The sequence below is a fragment of the Miniopterus schreibersii genome (assembly GCF_964146895.1).
Source record: "Miniopterus schreibersii genome assembly, chromosome: 19".
NCBI classification, from domain to species: Eukaryota; Metazoa; Chordata; class Mammalia; order Chiroptera; family Miniopteridae; genus Miniopterus; species Miniopterus schreibersii.
This window is the reverse complement of record NC_138119.1, coordinates 33,956,421-33,978,413: the sequence shown is the minus strand read 5'-3', so window position 1 is coordinate 33,978,413 and position 21,993 is coordinate 33,956,421. Positions and strand designations below refer to the sequence as shown.

The 21,993-nt window shown below is 42.0% G+C and overlaps 1 long non-coding RNA gene across 1 annotated transcript; it reads left to right on the top strand.

Moving 5' to 3' along the window:
* Nucleotides 1–535: 535 nt before the first annotated feature.
* Nucleotides 536–21,202, top strand: LOC308549195. The gene is made up of 4 exons (XR_013997726.1): nt 536–700; nt 787–916; nt 16,398–16,486; nt 19,310–21,202. It is a non-coding gene; the product is annotated as an uncharacterized lncRNA (long non-coding RNA).
* Nucleotides 21,203–21,993: the final 791 nt, after the last annotated feature.

The window sequence follows — 21,993 nt, the reverse complement described above, 5'->3', positions numbered from 1 at the left end:
CCTACGGGGCGCCCCGCTGATGCCGCCAGCGCCGCCCGCCCGGGGCCTGGTGAGGCGCGGCCCCCCCCGCTGGGCCCGCTTCCGCGTCTCAGCCCCGCACCGGCTCCGGCGCCCACCCCGCGTGGGTGGCCCGGGCGCGCCCGAGCCGACTCCGTGGGAGGGAGGGGCGGCCACGGGCGGTGCCCCGGCCCGCGCGGAGGGGGCCTCGGCGGCTCGCGGCTCCCAGCTCAGGGCCGCCCCCGCTCCGCGTCCCTCCGCCTCCCGCCCCCCCTCCGCCCCCCGTTTCCGCCGACAGTGCTCCGCGCTCTGGAATGCCGCGGGCGCGCGGGGCTGGAGGGAGGGGTGCAGGGGCGACGCCCGCTGAAGCTGCTGCCCGCGGATTCTGCCGCCTGCGAGCTCCCGGCCCACGCGCTCTCCGGCCTGCCGGCTGGGGGCGGGGGGCAGGTCCGTCGGAGACTAACTTTCCCGGCCCGGGGAGCTGCGCAGGGACCCCGCCCCGGCCCCGCGATGCCCGGGCCCGCAGCGCCCCGTCCGCGGGTGGCCGCGCCCCGTCCGCGGGTGGCCGCGCCCCGTCCGCTGGTGGCCGCGCGGCGGGACGCGGCGTTGCGGGCCGGCCGGAGGCTTCTGCTCCGCAGCGAGTTCGCCGGAGGATGGAAGCCCCGCCCGGGCGCCGCACCGCGTGGGACCGACGCTGAACCAGGTAAAGGGACGGAACTCCTCTCCTGCTTGTTACAAAACAAAACTTCCATATATATATATATTTTTTAATATTTTTACTGATTTCAGAGGGAGCGAGAGGAACATCAATGAGGAGAGAGTCACTGATCGGCCGCCCCCTGCACGCCCCCCGCTGGGATCGAGCCCGCAACCGGGCAGGTGCCCCACGGGACTTGAACCCCCATCGCCTGGATCCCAGGTCGGTGCTCAACCGCCGAGCCACGCCCGCCGGGCAATAACTGCTCGATTTTAATTCATGCAAAGGCTGCTGCTGGTCATTAGTGCTTCTTCCACAGGGATAGTGAACACAGAAAAGCCTCAACTGCACAGGTGCTCAGAGAAATGAAAGGTTTTTGTTGCCTAACCTTGGAAACGGACTGGAAACAGTTTAAACCCAGGGCCCAGGGTACTAAATCTCTGGCCAGCCAAGTTAGCAGGGAATGCTCAGCCCCCTCTTAGGGGAAGCTGTCTCACTGCCACGCCTCTTAAGCGACCCAGGCTCTTGGAAATATAGCAGTGACAGGTTGCTAGCCCAACTATTAGAGGTAAGTTTAAAAAAAGCCGGGCTTTTTTGACCCAAGACAGTAAAGGGTAAACGCCTCCAGGAGGGTGAGAGGCCATCAGAACCACCTGTGTGGAATTAAATAAACCTACGAGCAGTGCCTAATCAATACTGGCTGCGGGTAAAGCTCCACACCAGGCAGAATTGCATCGCTGCTTCAGGAAGGGTCTCCGTCGGGTGTGGGCGAATGCAATCCCCCAGTCGGCTTACTTGGACAGTGGTGGGACATCATGACCCGGTGGCAGGAAGCCAGGGAGCAGAGGAGACCTTCATGCCTCCCTCAGCAATCGAATCTCCCTCTTTTAAGAAATAAAAGGGAACAAAAATGTTGTTTATTTTAGGTTTTACTCTCCGAGATAAATGCTAATACAGTCTCTGTTCCTCGAGTACTTACTTTGGCAGGGAATTTTATTCTGGGTTTGTCAAAGAAAGGACTCTCTGCCTCTAAAATGCTAATACCTAGTCTCGAAGAAATCTTAGGTGAGCCATCTGTTGGAATGCAGATCCTGAGAAATAGGTCTTATCTGAGCCTAATCGATCTAAGCCCGTCAGTTTAGTTAAGCTCAGCTGCGAGTTACTAAATCAGGACATTTTGCTGTAGACCTGTCCCCATGGAAGTATGTCCTTTAAAGTGTCAGTGTGTTTGCCAGTAAAGAAGCCTGTTTCTAAAAGTTATGAAATGTGTTTGCCAACCTAGGGAATGCTAATTACCTACTTTTAGTTTTTTCTCCCTATCTGATCCCTCCAGACTCTGGCAATTCTCAGTGAGTAAATCATGGCAATACATTTCTTTGCATAAATCCAATAAGACCAGTTACAAACTATGCGGTTTTATTAACCAAGACTCTGACTGGAATGCCACGCCTAGGAGAGACATGCCTGGACTCTAGATGTTACCAGAAAGTTTTAAGGAATTGGGATGGACTCTTGAAATGAATCCAAGCCAATGAAAGCCACTTGCAAAAATGGCCTGATACCTTGGTTGGTCACATGGTTCATGACCATCTTTCCAGGGAGGGAACAAAGGTTGCTTTTCTGAAAGATGGCAAAAAGAAACCTCATGACACTTTTGGGGGCCTCAAGGACTTGAGGACTTGACCCAAAACAACAGGTATTATGGGCAAAGCCTGATGGCAGCTGTGGGTTGGCTTCTCCACCCTGAGTGACTGACTGCCCACTAAAGGTCAAGCTAAGGAGTCCTTATAAAAATTCCAGCAAAGCAGATCTGAAAAAGCCCCTGTGATCTATTTGACCCATTGCTATTCTTATTTCTTATTGTGTTTGTGCAAATAATCTGACCAAAACTAAACTTAATGCAGCCTCTTTGAAAATAAGGGTAAAGTAGGGAGAAAAATTGTGTTTCAATGGAAACCACAAGGCTCAGTTGTAGATATCGGACCCCATGCAGTTAGCTGCCTTCAAGTTTTGTTTTTAGGCTGTGTCTGTGTGTGCCAAACAGGCCTCGGCACCTGATGGCATCACCAGAGATACTTTAACTGCAGACAGTTGTCCAGCTTGTCACTGTGTGATTTCATTCCAGCAGAAGCCTTGCATCTGAAAATCTTCTCAACTGGTTTATGATTTGCTGCATGCTTTGTGTTTCGTGTTCTGTTTTCATAGAATATATGCCTAGGCCCTTACTTACCTGATTGCTATTACACACAATACAGGCCTCCTATGAAAGTCATCTATATCGCTGTGTCCTGAAAATAAGTCTCAACAACTTGATTATCCCAGCGGTACCCCTAAGAACCCCACTTCCACTGATAACGTTGTCTCACTAGGTTCTCAGAACAGTCCCAGGAGGGAGGCAGGGGTAAGGCTCTCCATTGTACAGAAAATACAGATAAGATAGAAAAAGGGTGAAGGTATTATTAAACCTGCACAACTTGACTAGCACTTTGTGTTTACCCAGAGTATATCATCACTCAAGCACAACTCACAGTCGGGACAGTGATGGTGATATGCTGGAGTAATCAAATTGAGCAAAATTCAAATTCCCCAGGGCCTCAGGCTTCCAAAAGAAAACAAAACCTCATCCTGAAGCCTATTTCTAAAAAGAATTTGTGTCCTGTATGAAAGGGCCACCTGGGAGCCTCACTCTAACCACTAGATATTCCAGAGGAAGAGTTTCTCCATAGCAGCCCAAGCTGTGAAGTCCTAGTCATATAGAACCAGCTAAGATTTATGGAACATGAAGATCCACCTTCTACCATATGAAGGCAAATCAGAGAAAGGCATTAAGAGGTCCACAAGCATATCTGATCCTTTCTTAAAGGGGTTAAGTCTGCTGCTAAGTGTTTTAAGATTACAGTGATGAATTATGCTAAATTCCTGGCCTCTAGACAAATGGACAGATTATATTTCTATATGTACACACACATACAGTCATGTATATGAATGTGTGTACAGTCTTGCACCACACAAATGATATTTCAGTCAATAGCAAACTGCATATATGACTGTGGTCTCATAAAATTATAATGGAACTGAAAAATTCCTATTGACTAGTGGCATCAGAGCTGTCTTAAGGGTGCAGTGCCGTCCATTACCGTGTGTTTATGCGTTTGTGGTGATGCTGATGTAAATATACTTACCCAGGTGTATGAAAGTATGGCACATACTATTATGTACAGCACATAATACTTGGTAATAACAATAAATGACTATGGTACTGGATTATACTATACTTTTTATTGTTATTTTAGAGTGTACTCTTTACTTATGAAAAAAAAAAAGAGGTTTTCCCTGGCCACTGTGGCTCAGTTGGTTGGACACCATCCTGGGCATCTAAAGGTCGCAGGTTCAATTCCCGGTCAGGGTGCATGCCCAGGTTGCAGGTTCGATCCCTGAGACAACCATTTGATGTATCTATCTATCTCTATCTATCTATCTATCTATCTATCTATCTATCTATCTATCTATCTATCTATCATCTATCTATCTATCTATCATCTATCTATCTATCACCTATCTATCTATCTATCATCTATCATCTATCTATCTATCTATATCATCTATCTATCTATCATCTATCATCATCTATCTATCATCTATCTATCTATCTATCTATCATCTATCATCTATCATCTATCTATCTAATCATCTATCTATCATCTATCATCATCTATCATCTATCTATCTATATCATCTATCTATCTATCTATCATCTATCTATCTATCATCTATCATCTATCTATCTATATCATCTATCTATCTATCATCTATCATCATCTATCTATCATCTATCTATCTATCTATCATCTATCATCTATCATCTATCTATCTATCATCTATCATCTATCTATCATCTATCTATCTATCTATCTATCTATCTATCTATCTATCTATCTATCTATCTAATCTATCATCTATCTATCTATCTATCTATCTATCTATCTATCTATCTATCTATCTATCTATATCTATCATCTATCTATCTATCTATCTATCTATCATCTATCTATCTATCTATCTATCTATCTATCTATCTATCTATCTATCTATCTATCTCTATCATCTATCATCATCTATCTATATCTATCTATCATCTATCATCATCTATCTATCATCTATCTATCATCTATCATCATCTATCTGTCTATCTATCTATCTATCTATCTATCTATCTATCTATCTATCTATCATCTATCATCTATCTATCTATCATCATCTATCTATCATCTCTATCTATCAACTATCTCTCTATCATCTATCTATCTCTATCTCCCTCTTCCTCTCTCTCTAAAAACCAGTAGAAACATATCCTGAGGTGAGGATTTTCTCAGAACTTTGCTGTAGAACAGTGTGCTGTGTCACACTGGCAGCAGCCTCATACATCTTGCACTTACAGCGTCTCTGGACTGCATCATTTTCTCTGGTGTTTCTCATGTTGTTTTGTATAGTAACAGGCTGTAAAGGTTTGTGGCCTAGGAGCAATAGGCTGTTATACGGCCTAGATGATTATTAGGCCACACCATCTAGGTTAGTGTAAGTGCACTCTGTGATGTTTGCACAACTATAAAATAACCTAAAGACATGTTTTCCAGACTGTATCCCCATCATTAAGCAACTCATATCTATATAAAATATAGATCTCGCAGACTGATGAGTGCTGAATGAGAACTTCAAACAGGTAATAAAAGCATAGAGATAAGAAAGATTTAGTTCTAATTAGTGTTTTGAGTTATAAATAAGAGAAAACAAGTTCACGCAGTTCACTTGGCCAGTCACGCGGTTCACTTCTCCTCAATCGCATATTACACCATATTAGCAGTAGAGGGTGAGGCCATGTAATAGAGTTGAGTTCTCCATCATGGTCCATAACTCTCTTGTTTGGAAGAAAACCTCCAGCAGCTCAAGCTACAAATTTGGTAAAAAACTCAGAAATATTCTTTATCTCTTTATTTTCCCCAACCCTATTGAGGAAATATTATTTACTTAGCCAAATCTACTTCTCTTTTTGTGAATACTGGGATCCCATAGTAGACTTTGGCTGAAGCCTATTTTTCCTGTCACACACGGCAGCTGCGACATGAGAAGAAGTCTTGAAGTCAGTAGACGGAATTCAAGCCCTGACTCGCACTTATTAGCCCTGTATTCTTGGTTGAGTCACTTAAATTTTCTCTCAATTTCACGAGGCCTTGTGAGTGAATCATTAGCCACCAGCCCAGTTCAGGAAAGTGTGGGGAGAGAAAAATCCTTTAGCATAGAAGTAAAATATGAGATAGGATGAAGGGAATGCAGGAGAGAATATTAACATTTTTTCTGGCTCATTTCTCTTGCTTTGTAACTTTGTAATTTAGTATACTTATAGCACAGAACAATTCAAACTCTAGGCTTTCTTTTACTGGGAAATTTCAGGCAAATATCTTATTTCTAATCAAACTAAGAATGAATGGATGCTGCAGTTAGTGTTCACTTTGTACAAATTTCTTGAAGATTTAATCAGAGAAAAGGAAACTTAGAAGTTGCCATGCCATCCTTACAGCAAGAAAAAGCTGGATGAACTTACAGTCAACAACTCGTCTTGGACCACCAGAGAACTGAGGTTGCAGGTCCAACTGCCGCCGGAATATCTGAAGAGATCAGTTCATCCAGAGAGATACAGCTGAGATCCACTTACCTGGAGCAAGAGCCACTAAAGCCATAGATTGGGATATTTAAATAGTAATTTTAATAAATTGCTGGAGTCTGAATCTGGACTGACTTCAGAGTGAGCAACTTTTGGGGTTTTCAGTCTTAGGAAAGCCCCACATTTTCATGGGTCTTACCTCCATGAACTTGACCAGATTCTCATAGTGATGATTCAAGAATGATGCCCTCATGGCTCCGCAGGGGGAAGGGAAGAGTAGTCTTTGTGAAATATACTCAGATTCTTCTCCATGACAAAGACCTACATTTCAGGAGAACTGCTTTGTCAGAGTTTTCTCTCATTTTGGAGAAGGAAATTTCTCCTCTCCAATCACCTCCAGCCTTCCTGTCTCAACTAAGGGAGGAAAAAAGAGTGAACAGAGGTCAGGACATGAGTGAAGTAGGTAGTGAATTCTGCAGGCAGGCAAGGGTGTGGGAACCTGGGGAAAATAACTCTGCTACCGGAGAAACACAGGTGAAGGTCATGGCCCTGAGGCACGGGCCCACTAAAAGACTGAGATTTAATAGGAAGATACTTGAGTTCCCTCTCCCCCCACACTTTACCACTCTACCAACAAGGCTGCAGTGTAATATCAGAAGATTAGAGCCGAGAGGCCTGGAAGACACAGGCTCTATGAGGAGAAACAAAAACAAGGACATTAGAGGAATTCGAAGTCTCTTGCCAGATTAACATTAATCCTCACATTACAATATTAAAGGCCTATCTATATCACTTCCTATTATTCTATACGACACGTCTGGCTTTTAACAACAACAACAAAAAAATCCAGGTCAAGCTGAAAGGAAAGGAAAACACAATCTGAAAAGAGAAACCAAGCATCAGAACCAGATTCACGCAGGTCAGAGGTGTTAGAATTATCAGTCAGAGAATTTTAAATAACTGTGAGGATTTAAAATACATGTTAGGGGCTGTAAAGCAAAAAGTAGACAACATACAAACACAGATGGGTAATGTAAGCAGAGAGAAATTCTAAGAAAGAATAAAAAATAAGTGCTACAAATAAAAAAATAACAAAAATGAAGAATACCTTCCATGTGCTAATATCATTAAACTTACCACCAAAGAAGGAATTTGGGGGCTTGGAAATCTGTGAATAGAAAAACTTCCCAAACTGAAACACAAGCAGAACATATAAAGAAAAGACATTTAAAAAACACACACACAACTGAGAAAGATACAAAACACAAAAGACATAGCATATGTGTAATTGGAATATAACAGAAAGAAAAGAAAGACAAACATAGAGCAGAAGATATATTTGAACTAATGTTGACTGAAGACTTTATAAAACTAGTGATGGGCATCAGACCACAGATCCAGGAATCTTAGAGAACACCAAGCATGATAAATAACACCCCACACAAAAACAACAAAAATAAAACACTCAGGCATGTTATATTCTGACTGCAGAAAAGCAAGGGCAAAGAAAAAATCTTAAAGAAATCCAGAGGGAAAGTAAGCACCTCGCCTGTAAAGGAAGAAGGCTAAGAGGTCCTGGAGCTTTCTTGTTGAAACCATGCAAGTGTGGACGAAGAGGGGTCACCTGCTAACCTGACGCTCAGGGAAGGCCACCGTACAGGTGGTCTTGCAAAGCCAGAGACCTAAAATAACCACAAAGGATGGTCTGAAATTAAAATTTTTTAACTAAAAGCAGTTTTTGGTGGTTAATCATGTCCTAGGCTGGTATCTTCCCTGACAAAGGTCAATCTTTACCTTAACTGAGCCTGTCTCTTGTCTTTTTGCATCTACGATAACATATCATTGGAATGTCAAAGTAATTTTCCTTTTTCTGGATCCCTCAAAACACAGGCACTGCTCTGCAGAGACCACAGATCCCTTCATTGTTATTGAATTAATTGTTGACTGTTAACTATCCTGCATCCATCTAAGTAAAAGAAGTGTGTGTGTATCATTTTAATTTTTATCCAATCCCAGAGGTTTCCCCCTTTGCTTTCTCCCTCCTCCCTAATCTATCATCAGTGGATTTCATGTAACCCACTTACCTCTCCCCCTTAGATTGTGATATATAAAACAAGGTGCAAAACTGCCATTCTCCAGAGAATTATCTCAATCTGTTGAGATTTTGCTTCCTGGCAATTGTCGACAGTTTGGCTCAAATAAACTCACAAAAATTCTTCACAGGTTTGAATGTTTCTTACGTTGACACAAGACAGAAAAAAGTGGAGTGAAATATTTGAAGTGTTCAAAAAATGCATTCACCTAAAAATCTATATAGAGCAAAAGTATTCCTCAAAAGTGAAAGAGAAATATTTTCTGAGACAAACAAAAACTGATGGAACTCATTGCCAAAGACCCTGCCTTTTAAGAAATGTTAAAAGAAGTTCTTCATAAAGAAGAAAAATTGTATGTCAACATAAAGGAAAAATTCAATATAAAGAGAGTGGAGAATAGCTACATATACCTAAAATAAAATATTTTATTTTTTATTCTTAATTGATCCAACAGATAACTACTTAAAGCAAAATAGTAGCAAAGTACTTGGCTAGTGAAATGAATGACAGCAATGTTGCAAGGGACAGAGGGAGGAATTGGAAATGCTCTTGATGTTTGCGCTACATGTGAACAATGCAGTGTTACTGAAAAGTGGCCTTAGTTCTGTTTAAAAGGTATGTTACAAACCTCAGGGTATAAAAAATTTTTAAGAAGAAAAATTGGTATGTTAAGAGAAGATGTTAGCAGACAGGGGCCACAGTGGCAGGTTTGACTCCGGCTGGCCTGTAGTGTGTGGGTCCTTGATTTTGTGTAGAAAAGATTTCACAACAGTAGTCCAGATAGGTTTGAGAGTGTATTTATTAATGCTAGGGACAGAGAAACAAAGGAAGAAATTAGGATAGAGGAAACAACAGGGGAGAGCCTAGGCAGTGCTCCGCTTTGGCGCTCTAGAAATGTTACAGAAAAGAAGTGAGCCAAGGCAGGGCTGCTTTAGCTCACTGGAGAGTCAGAGAAAAGGGGGACCTTGGAGACGGGATCGGGGGTGAGCCGGGTTGAGCTGCCGCTGCCCACGGCTCCTCTGGCTGCAGTAAAAAGTTCCTGCCCCGTAAGGGGCCTGGGCATGCTCTAGAGCGAGTCCAATGAGTCTTCGTCCTGAGGGTTCAGTAGAATATTCATCAGCTTTCCAGATGCATTTAACTATGCTGATGTATCAAAATGAGAGTATAGGGGAGTTTTGCATAAGTGTTTTGAGGTGTTGTACTGTTTTACTTTTATTTTAGGTCTGTCTGGCTTTAATGGGGTTTTTGTTATTTGTTCCCCAGCTTCACCTGTCCTTGGGTTTAGCTGGCACAAGTGGCATTAATTAGGTCTTTGTTCTCTATTTTCCCAGGCCAGGGTGATTTAAGCTGTGTATTTTCTAGTTAGGGAGGAGAGGTATAAACCATTTGTTCTCAAGTGTCCGTGGTTAGGGAAGGTAAGGTCTTGTGATTCACAAGCTGGCTGCAAGCTGCCCAAACTGACATTGTTTAATTTTCTTGTCTCAGTTTCCCCATTCCACTCGCCCAGGAATTACCCTAGCTTCTTTCTACCCTGCCACAAAGAGACAAAATTGGCTAATGTAAAATGCTCAATTGAAATAATAGAATACACCAAAAAAAGGGAAATAAAGAAACAAAAATCAAATGCAATGAATAGAAAACAGTTATTGCTATGTATATTGCTAAATGATAGAACCCAGTCTGAAATGGCTCTATACTGTATGGTTCCATTTATATGACATCCTGGAAAAGGCAAAACTGTATAGACTGTAAATAGATCAGTGGTTGCCAGGGGTTTGAGAAGGAAAGGTTGAATAGATGAAGCACAGGAAAGGTTTTAGGGCAGTGAAACTATTCCGTGTGATACCATAATGGTGGACACATGACACTATGCATTTGTAGAACTCTGCAGTAGAGTAAATCTTAATGTATGAAAATAAAAGAAAAATAATTTAGGAGATTAAGATGAAATGCTTGCTGAGGCAAAAGAAGTTAACTGTATCACAATTGTACACAACAACCTCACTTAAGGGAGTAAGGAAAGGTGTTGACCTAAGTAACTTGGGAAATAAATACATGGACTCTGTAAGACTAATGACAAGAGGGATTACATATTAGCAGTCTTCTCATTTTTATAATTGTTTCCCACAGGGGATCAGACGAAAAATTCTTAGAGTGCTGTAAAAGTATACTGGAACTGAACAATTGAAAATGGATGGCAGATGGCGGAAACCAGGTTTTTCATCATTAGGGTGGGAAATTACAGACAAGCAAGAGGAAAAGGCCAGGATGATCTATGTGGTAATGGACTACAGAAGCCCAGATCTTGGTTTCTAATACCATTCTCTAATAAAAGGAACTAAAAATCCTTAGATAAATGGCTGATTCTAGAACTTGAGCCCTCCTCAACATGACCAGATCTGAATTTGAATTAGCCTGGTGAACTCCACTAGCTCCACCCTTACAACTCCCTGAGACCCTGCCCCACCAAAAAGGTGCTCAGGTGCCAGGCAGGTGGTGGCTAACCATGGTGCACCCTGAGAATTTGGCTGAATGGCCTCATACTCAATACTGACACCAAATCTGAATCGGCATTAACCTGGTAAACACCACTCATTCTGCCCCGGTGACTCCCTGAGACCCTGCAACACACAGCTCGTGTACCACTTGAGAATCTTTTCAGCAGCTGAACCTTACAGGCAGACAGCAGTCAACCTATGTAGTAGGTGTCCCGTGGGCTGAGGTGCTCAGTCTTCCTTGTCACCTGAGCCCAGTACTCAAGGAATACTTATCCTGTGGGTTCTGTGTGCGCCTTTTCCTGAACCTCCCCAGGCACAATATGAGTGGCAGATGGCTTAGGTTCACAGCAAGGCCTCTCTCACATGCATCCAGGCGCAACATAGGCAGTTAGCAACCATGATCCACTTCGTAGTTCCTAACAGGTAGCCCTGGGCCCATCACAGGCAGCATTGAATATTGTCCTGCACCAGATCCTCCCAAGAGACCCCAGCACCAACATATCAATGGCTGGTTTCACACCACAGCAGAATACCACCTAATTAGCTCCACAAGTGGCACACTAAAAGTGTATTCTCGGCAGGCACCAGACCCTGCTGGTGTGAATCCCTCTCCCATGGTGTGTGTGTGTGTGTGTGGAGAGGGAAATCGCTTTGTTGTTCCACTTATTTGTGTATTCATTGGTTGTTTCTCATATGTGCCCTGACAGGAGATCTAACCCACAAACTTGAGCTAGCTATCCAGGTCTGTTCATCCCCTTTAGAACTCTCTGTGGTTGTTTTGTTTTGTTTTTAAATATATCTTTATTGATTTCAGAGAGAGGAAAGGAGAGGGAGAGAGATAGAAACATCAATGATGAGAGAGTCATTGATCGGCTGCCTCCTGCACACCCCTGACTGGGGATTGAGCCCACAACCCGGGCATGTGCCCTGACCAGGAATCAAACCCCGATCTCCAGGATCCTAGGTCGATGCTCAACTGCTGAGCCACACCCGGCTGGGCTATGGATTTGGTTTTTTTTTAATGTATGTCTATTTCCTTCACTAGGTTAGGGAATTTTTCAGTCATTATTTCTTCAAATTGGTTTTCAATCCCTTGTTCTCTCTCATCATTCTGTACTCCTATGATGTGAATATTTTTATGCTTGATGTTGTCCCAGAGGAAGCTTAAACTATCTTATTTAAAAGAATTTGTTGTTGTTGTTGTTTCAATTTGGTGTTTTCTGCTACCTAGTTTTACAAATCACTATTTCAATTATCTGCTTCATCTATTCTTCATCTAATCTGCTGCACGCTCTCCCTTTCTCTCTCTAAAATCAATCAATCAATCAATAAAAATAAATAAAAGGGATGAGCCCAAAGAGGCCCACACCAAGACACGTCAAAATTAAAATACAAAAGGTTAAAGAAAAAGAGGAAATATTAAAAGTAGCAAGAGAAAAACGATTAGTTACCTAAAAGGAAGCTCCCATAAAACTATCAGCTGATTTCTCAACAGAAAGTGATGAAAACCAAGAACATACAACCAAGACTACTCTACCTAGCAAGGCTATCATTTAAAATTGAAGGAAAGATAAATAAATTCCCAGACAAGAAAAAGCTAAATGAGTTTATCACCACTATACAAATATTACAAAAATATGTTAGAGGGACTTCTTTAAGAAGAAAAAGAAAGGAACAAAAATATGAATAATAAAATGTCAATTACTATGCACCTATCAATAATCACTTTAATTGTAAATGGATTAAACTTTTCAATCAAAAGACATAGTGTAGCTGAATGGATGAGAAAACAAGGCCTATACATACGATATTTACCAGAGACCCCCTTCAGGTTAAAGACACACACAGACAGAAAGTAAAGGGATGGAAAAAAGATATTCCAGGCAAATTGGAACAAAAAGAGCTTGTTAAAAATTCTTATATAAGATAAAATAGACTTTTCAACAAAGTCTATGATAAGAGACAAAAAAGGACATTAAATAATGATGAAGAGATCAATCCAACAATAAGATATAACCCTTGTAAACATTTATGCACCAACATAGGAGCACCTAAAAATATAGAACAAATATTGATAAACATAGAGTGATCAATAGTAATACAGTCATTGTAAGGGACCTTAATATCCCATTCACATCAATGAATAGAATTTCCAGACAGAAAATCAACAACAAAATAGTAGCCTTAAATAACACACCAGACCAGATGAATTTAATTGATATTTTTAGGACATTTCACCCAAAAGCAGCAGAACATATATTTTTTTGAAAAACACATGGAATATTTTCTAGGATAGACCACACTAGGTCACAAAACAAGGCTCAGCAAGTTTAATAAGATAGAAGTCATATCAAGCATCATTTCTGACCACACTGGTATGAAACTAGAAATCAATTACAAGAAGAAAAAAATTAAAAACACACAAACACAGAGTCTAAATAACATGCCACTAAACAATGAATGGATTGACAATAAAATCAAGAAAGAAGTCAAGATACCTTGAGACAAATGAAAATGAAAACACAACCAAAAATGTACAGAACACATCAAAAGCAGTCCTAAGAGGGAAATTCATAGCAATACAAGCCTACCTCATAAAACAAGAAAAATTTCAAATAAATAATTTAACTTCATACCTAAAATAACTAGAAAAAGAACACTAAACCCAAAGGGAGTAAAAGAAAATAAATAATAAAGATCAGAGCGAAAATAAATGAAATAGAATCATAAAAATACCAAAAAATCAAGGAAACCAAAAGCTGGTTGTTTGAAATGATAAACAAAGTTGATAAATGTTTATCTAGACTAATTAAGAAAAAAAGAGAGGAACCAAATAAATGCAATCAGAAAAACCAAGAAGGAGAGGGACAATTGACACCACAGAAATACAAAAAATTATAAGAAAATACTATATGCCAATAAATGTGCAACAAACTGGTCAACCTGAAAGAAATGGGTAAATTCCTAGAAACATACAATCTTCCAACATTGAATGAATAAGAAACAGAAAGTCTGAACAGACTGATAACTACTAACAAAATTGAATTAATAATCAAAACAAAAGTCTAGAACTGTATGGCTTCACAGGTGGGTACTACTACAATTAACCAGCTGTATTACTTTGTTATTTATATAATTGCCTGGCTGCTATGTTATACATCTGAAACCAATATAAAAATAATATTAGATGTTAATTGTAATTGAACATTTATATATATATATAATATATATACATATATACATTTATAATGTAATATCTAATTATATAATTTGGACAAGTGATTGTGAATAATAAAAAGTATTATTATTAATGGACTGGGTTCTTAAGGCTTCTGTGAGAAGATACCATGTGGGTACAGACCCAAATAAATTGAGAAAATGAGACTGTTTTTGGCTTCCCTCACTTTCACCACAGTAAATTTTCCAAATCAACTTAGCCCTGTTCATTTCATTTTTAGCTAATGACCTTGTATTCTACATTACCAAGAATATTAAGGCATTTTGACATGGATTCCTCTAAACCTCTTCTCTTAACTCAAAAATCTCTTTATATTTTTAGTCTTCTTTCCTTTGCCTGTTTCCTTCTGTCTGCTTCCATGGCCAACACTAACTTCTCCATCTCTAACTAAAGAGAAGCAGTATAGTGGTGTTCTCAGCTGCCAAGAAAAAATTATACATTTCTGCCTCCAGGAAACACTGCCACTTTCACAGAGTATAAATCTGAAACAGTTGATGCTTTATAAAATAACACAGATGGATCTCAGTGTCACATTTCAAAAGGACACGTTCAGTGAAGTGTTCATTAATTCATCACTTAGTGAGCACCTGCTTATGTGCCTCTTAACTCAAATACCTCTTTAATAGTGATAATAGAAAGATATCCAGGATGCCAGTTCTTTGACCAGCTGTGTCTTGCTATCTATTCTTAACAGGGCATATTAAAAATTTATAATAGATCATGTTCTTTTAGATTGTTACACAGGCATGTTTTTCACAGATGACACTGTAGGGAAATGCATACTTGTCCCCAAATAAAATGCAGTGTCTTTGATGACCTGGGCTGGTTCACATGTCCTGTCTACAATGTCGTTCAGCCAGTCTAATTTAAAATCTTAGGATGACCTCCGGGGCTTTTTTATCAGGTCTACTGCAGGAGTTTGACAAACTGTTCTTTTCTTAATGAAATAGGAAAATGAAGGACAGATAGATGATTTTAAGTGTAAGAACCTGTCTTCCTAAGGCCCAGAGTAAAATGACTCAAGGAGCTCGCTCTAGTCTTTCCCCTGTGCCCAATCCTGAACTGTTAGCTTTTCCTGGTGCAGGCATGCACCAAAGCCAGAGGAAATAGATGTTATTGCTGCTGCTCCAGCCCCACTGGAAATGAGAGAGGGGTACAGTAATCCCACTGACAACCTTCTTGACAAAACATATCTTACCTGTTTGATCCACCTGTTGAAAGACATGATACCTGCTTCTGCCCCCTCTTCTCTCTCCAACATAAACACTGAATCAGAGATGCCCAAGAAACTTAAAAAGGTCTTTAGTTTTACTGTAAGGCTGATTGTTTCTTCTGTTATCAGGTGTTTACACTGCTTTTCATGATCTGTCAGAATACAAATAACCATATAATAAGTAATTGAGAAATCAATATTACATAAAGTCCAGCTTATTCTATGTCTAAGTGTATCAGAATTTAAATTATATTAGTACTCTTGCCATTTTGTCTGGATAATTTTGAAAGGCTGTCTCCACTTTACAAACGTTACCCACTTAAAAATACAGCTCCAGTTTCTTCCTCTCTCCTACACAACTTTGTCCATATTTCTGAAGTTATAATTTTCTGCCATTGGGAAATCATAAAACTTTGGAAGCCGTGGTTATAAACTCTTAGGAAATCTCATTTACTTCACAACTGGATGAGTTATTTTCTATCGCCCATTTTTAAAAATGTCAGGTCTGCTACTTGTCCAGAACCTAGATAAAGCACTATAAACTTTAAAGCAATCCCTTCAAGTGTGTAACAATATACAATCTGCAACGTGTTTGTAAGTGCAATGTCTACTCTGATCCTTAAAAAGCTTTGTGAAGTGAGCAGAGCAGGAAATACAAACACCATTTTATAGACTAGAAGTGTGGTACACATTTTGGAAGATCTACCAAACTCCAAACTCTTCAGTGTAACTGCCTTTATCCCCAATCTATATGGTCTGTTCCTCAAAATCCATTTTTTTATGTAATATGACCCCAACTCTGGTCAAGGCTGGCTGAGTCAGGAAGTAGCCCAACTGGGTTACTTTTATTTTCTTAATTAAGAATCTAGAATTGGGACAAAAATAGAGATTGCAGAGAAAAAATGTGTAGCAGAAATAGGAGAAAGAGACAAGAAGTAGTGGGGGGAAATGAAATGAAGCTGTCCATGTAGATGGAATTATAACATTAATTTTTTTTAACAGAGATGGCGACACAGCTCCTTTATTCCATTTCCATTAAGGATATGAAAGAAAGACAAATTCTGCGATGGAAATATGCAAGTTCCATTTAGGTGAGGTGAATCTTTGCATCTGCTTTAATGATTGAGGTTTAGCATATTTTGTACTTTTGTATCCTTAAGGACAAGTAATTGGCAACTGTGAGTGAAACCATTAATGTAAAATATTGATAATAAATTATAAAATAGCCACAGGACTGTCAACAATGTTAAATCTTGGCCTAATTGGTTAAAGTGCTTTTATAACATTGTGTGTTTTTAAGTATAAATACAAATGATTATGATTCCTTAAAAGACAGATTACCAAGTTCTCTAACAAGACAGGGTTTTACAGGAAAGCCCTAGATAGTCGGCTACAAAAGCGCTTTGCTTTTCCTCCCATTGCTCTCTGCGCTTGTCAAGGATGTCGGCTCAGGGAAAGTGCTGCAGAGATGAGTTAGAGACATCAGGGTGCGCTCCCTGGGCCTTCTGGAGAAGTCACAGGCGCTGGGGCTGTGTCCTGCCAGCCCCCATTAGCATTGAAATTATGTGGACTGTACAGTGGATTTCCTCCCCGGCCATCTGCGGCCTCGCCTCTGATCGGTGACACGACAGAGGGTATCCACCTGCGACTGCGCCTTGGCTCTAACTCGGGACCTCTGGTAAGAATCCCCCTTCAGCCTCTGCATGTTCAGGAGCATGTCCCCAGAATTTGGGAGGAAAAGAGCCAGAAAAAAACAGAATTTGGCAAATTGGTCTGGCGGTTCTGCACAGCTGCGGCCACTGTGAGTGCGGCTGTCTGTCACGGCTGCCACGGCTGCCACGGCTGCCACGGCTGTCATTGCTGTCACGGCGGCCACGGCTGTCACGGCTGTCATTGCTGTCACGGCTGTCATTGCTGTCACGGCGGCCACGGCTGTCACGGCGGCCACGGCTGTCATTGCTGTCACGGCTGTCATTGCTGTCACGGCGGCCACGGCTGTCATTGCTGTCACGGCGGCCACGGCTGTCACGGCTGTCATTGCTGTCACGGCTGTCATTGCTGTCACGGCGGCCACGGCTGTCATTGCTGTCACGGCGGCCACGGCGGCCACGGCGGTCACGGCGGCCACGGGTGCCTTTGCAGCTAGAAGTTGGCTTCTTCCTGAAACTTGCTGACATTCTTCTCGTACCTGATTTGTTAGTTGTGGAACCAGTTGGATACCTTGGTCAAGTCACGTCATCTAATGTCCTCCTTTCCTGATGTACGAGATGGGGCGACGATGCCTGCTCCTCACAGGGCTGTGACACTGTGACGCTGCGCCTCCCGGCCAGCGCCTCTTTGGCTTCTTCACTGAGGTGTGAGTAAAAATACTCATTCGGGATTTCTGTGGCCTGTTGCTGAAGTTATGCCTTTTTCGTCTGGCATCAAGGAATCTTGATCTTAAAATCACAACTGCTTCACAAGGGCTCTATTTGAGCTGCCCCTGAATGGGACTGAAGTTTCGATGGACGGTGACCACCCTTCTTTCGACCGCTGTGGGGAAACAGGGCTTGTTCTCCTCTGCTCCGGGAGAAGGTTCCTCACGCCGGTGAATTCATTAGTGCCTGTTGGTCTCTCTGCGGTCTGTGAGATAGACTGGTCTGATCTGGGTCAGTGTGGCTCTGTAATCTGAGTGTTTAGAGTCATCTGCAGAACCTCCCGGGGCTGCCAAGCCTGCAGCTGCTGCCGGGATCTCCCGCCTTTCTCTGGACCTGAAGCCCCAGACAAAAATTGAGAAAGCGCCAAAATCGTATTGTCCAGCCTCCTTGGCTGGGGATCCTGCGCTCCTGATGCCGAGACCTGTTTTTGTTCTGGCCACCGTGGCCAGAAGAATATACCTAAGGAACTAACAGTAAAGGTAGAGCAAGACCCCTACTGTACAGGACAAGGCCCCACAAGCCAGCCCAATAACCACTGCTCCCCTGAGTTCCCACAGAAAGAACAAACCAGTCACGCTCCGGCCAACATAACCCCATTACTCACTGTAAGACATTGTGTTTAAATCGTTCCTTTTGTGTTGCTAAAGGTCCCCCCTTGTTTCCTGTACCAAAAGCTGACAGCCTGACAAATTATTGGAAACCCCTTTACTGCAATGCCTTTGTGGTCACTGAGCATAAAGGGAGAAGAACTGAGGGTCGGGGCTGCCATTCGGCTCTCACATGGGTGAGACACCGCAACTGTAGCCGCTGGCCAGCTAATAAAGGCTCCAAAATCAAACACAAACTCTGGGGGTCGTCCGTCGGGGGTCCCCCCAGAACATTTTCTCTTTGATCTCACACAGGAGGCCGAAGAGCGCGGGTTTCATTCTGTTGACAGTTTGGGGCACGTTTCTTGGTTTGTGCCTCGCTGGTCGGTGACGGTCAAGATCTGGAGAATGTCGCCTGATGTCCTGCTTCCTGCTGTTGCCATTCGTGGCCGGGGACAGAGCAGGACGGGGGGGAGGCGGCTCGTGGTGCTCTCCTGGGCCGCAGCCCCGCCTCCGCCCGCAAACCAAGTCCTGGGGGCCCGGGCCAGGGAGAGGCGGCCAGGGAGAGGCGGCGGAGGGGTCCTGCGGTGGAGGAACATTGAATTTGAGAGCTTTTGTAAGGAAAAACAGCCATCCGGTAAAAAAAATAAAAATTAAAAACGGGAAAGAATTACATAGATCTCAGAGAGAAATCAGGACAAAAATTGAGAAAGTGCTAAAACTTTAATTCCGTAATCTAATTTCTCCCTACGGCCTGGCTGTAATCATGTCTTGAGCTTTAGGGGACGTTGCTATAACTTCTAGTATTTTTTTCCCTTCCCTTAAGCTAGGCCTAATTGATGTCTATATGTGTAACCAACATAGAAATAATATTCAAAATAGTTAAATTTATTTAAAATTACCTTGTCAGGTATTGGTTGAAAAATTCGAAATTAAAGTCCACGTTCCCGGCTGCTGGTTGATGATGAAGAGCTAGTGTATCCTGGAGACATCTGCTTAGATCCAGAGACCGTGAGCATAGGAAAGTTCATGCATTAAATTCGGGAGAGAGACGGCACAAAACAGAAAAGGCCAAGATGACTGTAGTAGGTTGATTGGTGTCCCCTGAAGATACGCCCACCTGGAACCTCTCCCTCCCTCATTACATTTCTTTTTTGTTTTATTTATTGTTGACACTATTACAGATGCCCACCCCCCTCTGCCTTTACCCACCTCCACCCAGCCACCACCTCCCACGCCCCTCTGGCCACCACGACACCGTTGCCGGTGTCTGTGGGCTATGCCTGTATGTTCTTTGGCTAATCTCTTCAACCTTCTTTCCTCCAGCCCCCCCTCCCTCTCCCCTCTGCCCCTGTCAGTCTGTCCTCTGGTTCTATTTTGTTCCTCAGTTTGTTTTGTTCATTGGCTTTCACATATGAGTGAGATCATGTGATACTTGTCTTTCTCTGACTGGCTTATTTCAATTAGCAGAATACTCTCCAGGTCCATCCAAGCTGTCTCAAAGGATAAAAGCTTATTTTTTACAGCCGCATAGTACTCCATGGTGTGAATGTCCCACAGCTTTTTTAGCCACTCATCTGTTGATGGACACTTGGGCTGTTTCCAGATCTTAGCTATTGTAAATTGCGCTGCTGTGAACATGGGGCTGCATATATAGAGTGTCCCAAAAATATACACACACTCTAAATAATTATAAAAGCAGTGTTTATTAAAATACATTTCATTTTCAAAATGTAAAATAATCTACAGACATTGTGTATACATTTCTTTTTGATTGATGTTTTGGGATTCTTAGTATATATCCCCAGAAGTGGGGTCACTGGGTTAAAAGGCAGCTCCACTTTCAATTTTTTGAGGAACCTTCATCCTGGTTTCCACAGTGGCTGCACCAGTCTGCATTCCCACCAGCAGTGCGCGAGGGCTCCCTTTTCTCTATATCCTCACTAGCATATGTGACACTATTTGAAACAAGTCTTTGCAGATGTAATTAAGTTAAGGATCTTGAGAGGAGATCATCCTTGATTAGGGTGGGCTTCAAGTCCAATGACAGTGACCTTGTAAGAAGAGAACATGACAGACGACATACAGAGAAGCTGATGCAAAGGCGAAGCCAGCGATCGTAGTGACAGGGCTACAAGCCAACAAACACTGGGAATTGCCAGCAGCCTCTACACCATTCGAAGCCAGCAGAGAGGCATGGAAGGGGCCAACTCTGTGAGTGCCTTGAGTTCATACTTCCAGCCTCCAGAACTGTGAAAGAATAAAATTAAGTTTTTTTTAAGTCACCAAGTTTGTTGTCCAGGCACACCTCATTTTATTGGGCTTCACTTTACTGGGCTTCTCAGATGTTGCTTTTTTTTTTTTTTTTTACACATTAAAGGCAAGACCCTTCACCAGCAAAAAGATTATGACTCACTTTATTGTCATACGCACTTTATTGCAGTGGTCTGGGACTGCAATATTTCCAGATATGCCTGTAATTTGTTATAGCAGGAAACTAATACAGTGATTAAAAGTATAGATAACTATAAAGAATGGAAAGAAATTAAAGAGTGATAAGAATAAATTATGACAGTCTTGGATATTTCAACCACAATGTCCACATGAAAAGGCTAGGGGTAAGTAGTCCCTTGATTCTGTTTTGGTCATTCGGCCTTCATTTAATGCCCATTAAGTGCCAGGTGGGAGGCACCTGTTGAGGATACAGAGCCTAGGAGAAGGCATTTGGCCTTAAGGAGCTCACAACTTGTGAGCCTGTGTTGGAATTGAGCTTTTGAGGTCCAGGCTAATAAAAAGTAATTATTATTCTAAAGTGTTTTTTTAAAATTATTTTAAAGGATTAATGAGTGTATGTTTTTCTTTTACCTGCTATGGCTTTATCAGGGAAAAAATAAAGCGTCTTTTTTCCTTCCTGATCAACACCAACATATATACTATCTGTTCTTCCACCACCCCAGTCACCCCCAAAAAGAAACAGTAAGATGTTCCTTACTCTGGAAGCTCCTTGATGCAGGATAAAAGAAAACAGTACTTTTTGCATAAGTTTCAGAACCAGAAGTCTTTGCATTTCTAAAATGGAGCCCACTCAGGAAACTAGGACAGTTGGTCCTCAAATGGGAACAGATGGACACTGTGGCTTCAAGGGAGAGCACGTAGCACAGCTCCCAGGCACTGTAATTTCCAGAAAGGGAAGGGGATTTGGCGGATTGAAAGAGCTTGGTGTTATGGAAATCTGTGTGCTCCTCATAAACAGCATCCCAGAAACAGAATTCAGAGGGAAAACAGTTGTATGAACACCCATGGGGACTAAAGTCTCCAAAAAGAACCGCTTTCATATCATTTTGACATTTGAATACCTAAGGGCATTCTTTATTTGTTGTTTGCTAAGAGGAGAAAGCACAGGTGATGGGACAAAGGGTTTTCTTCCCCTCCTCTTCTTTCACTAAAAAGGAATAACCTGTATGATTTCCAGAGCAATGAGTCAGATTAGCATACAGCTGATTAGTCCATTTTCAGTTTTGATGAAAAATTTAGTTTTCTATAATATAAAATGTGTAATGCATTAAATACATAAAATGAACAACATATATGTTC